Raw genomic sequence first — 4,889 nt, 5'->3', positions numbered from 1 at the left:
TGTAATAATAGAAAGTCATTTTTTCTGTTTGTCTTTCCAGACCTCCTGCAGGTTGGAAAAGAGGAGGATTTCTCTGAGCAGCAGCTCTGGAAACAGGAGAGGAATTCCAGTTTGGACCAAGAGGAACCAGAACCTCTGCAGATGAAAGAAGAGCAGCTAAAGCCAGAAGATCCCTGGACTAAAGAGGAAACCATGGAGCTCCCCATCAGTGAGCAGGAGGAGCAGCAGGAGGCTGGAGGTTAGAGATGAACTGATTCAGGCTTTTTAAGGCCGATCTTTAACATCAGTCTAACGGGTCAGAAACCCGCGGATCCGGAGCCGCATGTCGTTCTTTAGCGCCCCCATTGAGGCTCCCTGGAGCTTTTTCAAAAATTTATGAAAATCTATTTTTCCTTTTTTGTTTGTTTTAATATTAATTATGTTTTCTAAAGCTGTAAACATTTGTATAATAAATAAATTGAAACAATAATTAGCATCAGAGCCATAGAGATCAGTGGTCATAACTTTCAACCAGTGTGGCGCGGTGCCAGGCTAACAAAGCTGCAGGTGTGTCTCCATGGATCCCAAGGGGGGAATAGGCAGATAGGTGATGCGAAAAGAGGATTCAAAGAATGGAGCAAATCATTTGCTTTCATTATCAATGCAGAAGGATTGCCTGCATTTTTGCTTTGTAATGAGAGGTTTTTCAAAATAAAAATTTGGAAAGGTATTTCCAGGGAAGGCTAAATCTGCAGCCCACCATCAAGCTGGGAGGGAGAGAAAGTGTGATTGCAGAACTTCTGGATAAATTAGAGGAGAGCAAAGATAGATTGAAGAAATGGATTGAATCTCCAAACTCCACTACTGCTGCTAGTTTAGTTGAAGCAGAGAAAACTGTCCACAGATTAAACAGGTAGCACAAGTTCCCATCCCAGCATCTGATGCCAGAACTCTCTTCCATTTTCCCTCAATTTTACATCAACAACAGCTGGTGTAAAAATGCTGGATCAGTCTCCAGCTTCTGCTTTCCTGACATCGTGTTTCTGACTGTTAACTGCAGGCCGTTCTATCTGCCCAGAGAGTTCAGTGTGGTTAGCATCACTGCTGTTAATGTGCCATGACTGTGTCAGCCTACATCAACAAATGGATTGAGGATGTCAGTATCAAAAAGAACATCACCACCCGGGCCAACCAACCACCCTGGATAAATGGAGAGGTTCAGAAATCGCTAACCAAAGGCTGGTTAAAGAACACATCGTCTCCAGTCTGCCGCCAACATTCCACCCGTTCCAGTTCACCTACCGATTGAACCGCTCCACTGAGGACGCCATCTCTGCTGCTCTCCACCTGAGCCTGGCACACCTGGAGGAGAAGAACACCCACGATGGATGCTGTTCCTGGACTTCAGTTCAGCTTTCAGCACCATCATCCCACAGCATCTGATGGGCAAACTGGAACAGCTGGGNTAAAGACATTTCATCCCAGCGCTGCGTGTCCCGAGCCTGTGACATCATCAATGACCCCCCCCGGAATGTTCTTTGCACCATTCCAGATATCCAGGCTGTGTTTCACACCAGTCTTTCTATTGACCATTTTCTGTCGTCAAAGCTGAATTATTATTCATTGAGCATCAAACTTGTTTTTATGACTAATATTGCAAAAAGCCGCTTACTAAACAAAGATGAAATTTGTGTGTTTACATCAATGCAAAATTATAACCCTAACTCATAAACAGTTGTTCAAAATGTCAGATGCCCTTCTGTGTTATTTATGAATACTGATCGACTGACAAACTGCCGTGGAGAAGAAGCTAACCCTAACTACGGTGACCACATTAGGATTGTCAAAGACAAACACAAAAGGTTTTATGACATTTTCATTGTGATGCCTTTGACCAATTTGTCATAAGGCTACTTTTGACAAAATGACATGTTTAACATGTCGCTGTGATCCATGACTTGTGCTGGCGTTAGCATCGCTAATCATAGCTTACAATAGCATAAACGTTTCTGCTAATAACTATGATTAATCACCAATCCCCGCAAATATGACTACTGGTGCATTACAAAAAAATCAAGGCATGCTAGTATGTGCATGTGTGCTGCAGTGAAATGTTGGAAGTGTTTCCCTAAGTAAGGATCTGCAGCTACCGTATAACTACTAATGCAAATTACAAAATAAATAAACTTGTCTTTCCTGGAAAGTTAGAATATAAAGGTAAATAACTTTCACTGGCAGTAGGTAGCCGCCTGGCCTGTACTTTCAGTGTACGACATCACATGAAATAATCTCCCAAAAGCACCCTGGTCTCGTTTCTCTTCTTCTCATACGTTTCTTAGACACTTTTTCTCTTACGCCTCTCTGCCATTTTCTAAGAACTGTGGTGAGAAAGTCTGGGTAGCTTGATTGGATGAAAACGTAGCTCGCCACAGGTCTACACCTGAAAGTGTGCATGCGCAAAAAAATATAGCTAGCTAGCCAATTACGTTGGGGACGAGCACGTAAAGGGCCTTACGTCGCACGCATGCATGAAGAAATGCATTTGTATCACTGTATCATGATGCAACTTCTTCCCCACAAATTTCTTTATAGTTCCGACATGATGCATTTTAACTATGGACTCCCTATTTCCAATAAAGAGTGAAGAAGATAGCATAGAGTGGTGGGACATTGTAACTGAGGACATCTCTGCTGCTGTCCTCGAAAAAAATAGGTAAAATCTCTTTTCATTCTTCTCAAGGCTATTTGATAAATGTTTGAGTGTTTAAACCAAACGATATGAGATGATGAGGCAGTAAAATCAACCTAAAATGGCAGAACAGTCAAAAAGTTCCCTCAACATAAGAAAAAAAAATACCGTGCAGTTTAAAAAGACAATAATAAGAAGCAAGCATTTCTCTAATGCTATATGCTTCCAGTGTACACATATAAACAACTCAGTAATAGTGTGTAGATGAAATAATAGTGATAAAAGTTGCTGGATTTAGCTACAGGCTCATGTCAGAAGAAAGTGTTGATTTTAGCAGGTATTCTTAAAAGCACAGAGTGAAAAAGCAAAATTAAAAATCATTTAAAAAAATGATTGATTGACTTTCACAGACCTATAATCTCCCTGTTCTATTCTAAGAGGTTTCAGAATGAGTAACTAGCTAACTGCTGCTATCAGGCAATGCCAAATGTCCTCAGTCAGCTAGCTAACCTTAACATAATGATATTAACCAGAACAGCGTAGAGCTTATTTTAAACAGTTTTAAGAGTTTACCTTACCTTTGTAAAAACGTTCTCCGTCGGAAAAACGGAAATTCAAACAATCAAACGTTTACTAAGTTATCAGACCAGTTAATTTATATGAATGCCAACAACAACAAACATTATAAAAACACTTTTTAAAAAAAACAAAAGCATAATTTCACCTAAAGGTTTACTTTTTATCTATAAATCTTGCCCTTCTGAGGCTGTGAAGGTAAATCTGTGTTTTGGTCCAATATTGTGTCACAAACCTAAAAAAAAATAATCTACCAGTTTAATAATAGAGAAGCTATTTGTCAGCTTTAGTTTTTAATATATAAAAACTATTTATTTTCTAAGAATGTGTTTATTTATGAGCAACTATGCAGATTACCAAACATCTAAAAAAGTTGATTATAATCTATTATTTTCCATGTGAATTCCAGATTGTTCATTCTTCTAACCCTAACCCTATAAAGTGCTTTAAAATCAGTCCTACCTGCTTTGCTGGCTCAGATCCTGACCTTTGAAAAAGGAGGCAGGGAAAGCAGGATACAGTGTTAGCCTCGCTCCATGCAGTTAGCCTCGCTCCAAGCAGTTAGCCTCGCTCCGTGCAGTTAGCCTAGGTCCATGCAGTTAGCCTCGCTCCAAGCAGTTAGCCTCGATCCGTGCAGTTAGCCTCGATCCGTGCAGTTAGCCTCGCTCCAAGCAGTTAGCCTCGCTCCAAGCAGTTAGCCTCGCTCCAAGCAGTTAGCCTAGGTCCATGCAGTTAGCCTTGCTTTGAAGCTAAACCAGGTCCTGGAAAAGGATGGCTCTTGCAGCATTTTTCTCTTTCTCTCCAAAGCATCTCCACCTCCTGACCTGTCAATCTCCAGCCAAACGTCGCGCTGTGGCGGGAGGTGGAGAGAGAAACACTTCCTGTCCCTCTGGGCTCACCTGAGCTGCGCTCTAAGCTCTGCTTGCAGAGCAGCTGCTGCGCATGAACAGCTTTCAACAAGAGTCAATGAGGAAAGATTCCTGCGCCCCATGGCAGAAATATGTCACCAACCTGAGGAAAAATAAAAGATATAAATATAATAATATAATATTTCGAAATATTTAAATTCTATTTGAATCAAATTATATATTTTTTTCTCTTTTTTTATGTCTTAATCAGGGTCATCTGGTGGGTGGAGCGGCGCCCTAGCGCCCTCTATTGGCCAGCCGTCACTGGTGGTAATAAACCAAACATAGGTTTGGAGGTGGAGGAATATGTTATTGTACTAAGTATTTTTGGGACAACCTCTATTTATTTATTTATTTATTTGTTTGTTTATTTATTTATTGCCTTAACTATTACCTGAATAAAAATATAACATTTAATATTCAATCATTTAAAATAAAGCAAATTTCTTTAGATATTTTTGAGTCTTTTATTGAAAAGTTTTTAATTGATTTTATATGTCTGTACAATCATAAGAAAAACATCCAATTTAGTATATTAAAATATATACAATGCCTAAAATCCCCATTTTTAAATCTTCCTTTAATATTCATATTCTTTGTCATATTTTGCCCTAAAATATTAGATAGTGAGTAATATGTCCTTAGAATTTAGAAATTTTAGGCAAGAACTATGTGACCTTGTGTTAACCTAGCTTTTCCAGATAGATACTGGATGATGCACAGGCTGCAAATATCTA

The sequence above is a fragment of the Cyprinodon variegatus genome, unplaced genomic scaffold, assembly GCF_000732505.1.
Source record: "Cyprinodon variegatus isolate N-32 unplaced genomic scaffold, C_variegatus-1.0 Scaffold1306, whole genome shotgun sequence".
NCBI lineage: Eukaryota > Metazoa > Chordata > Actinopteri > Cyprinodontiformes > Cyprinodontidae > Cyprinodon > Cyprinodon variegatus.
Note: the sequence above shows the minus strand (reverse complement) of the source record.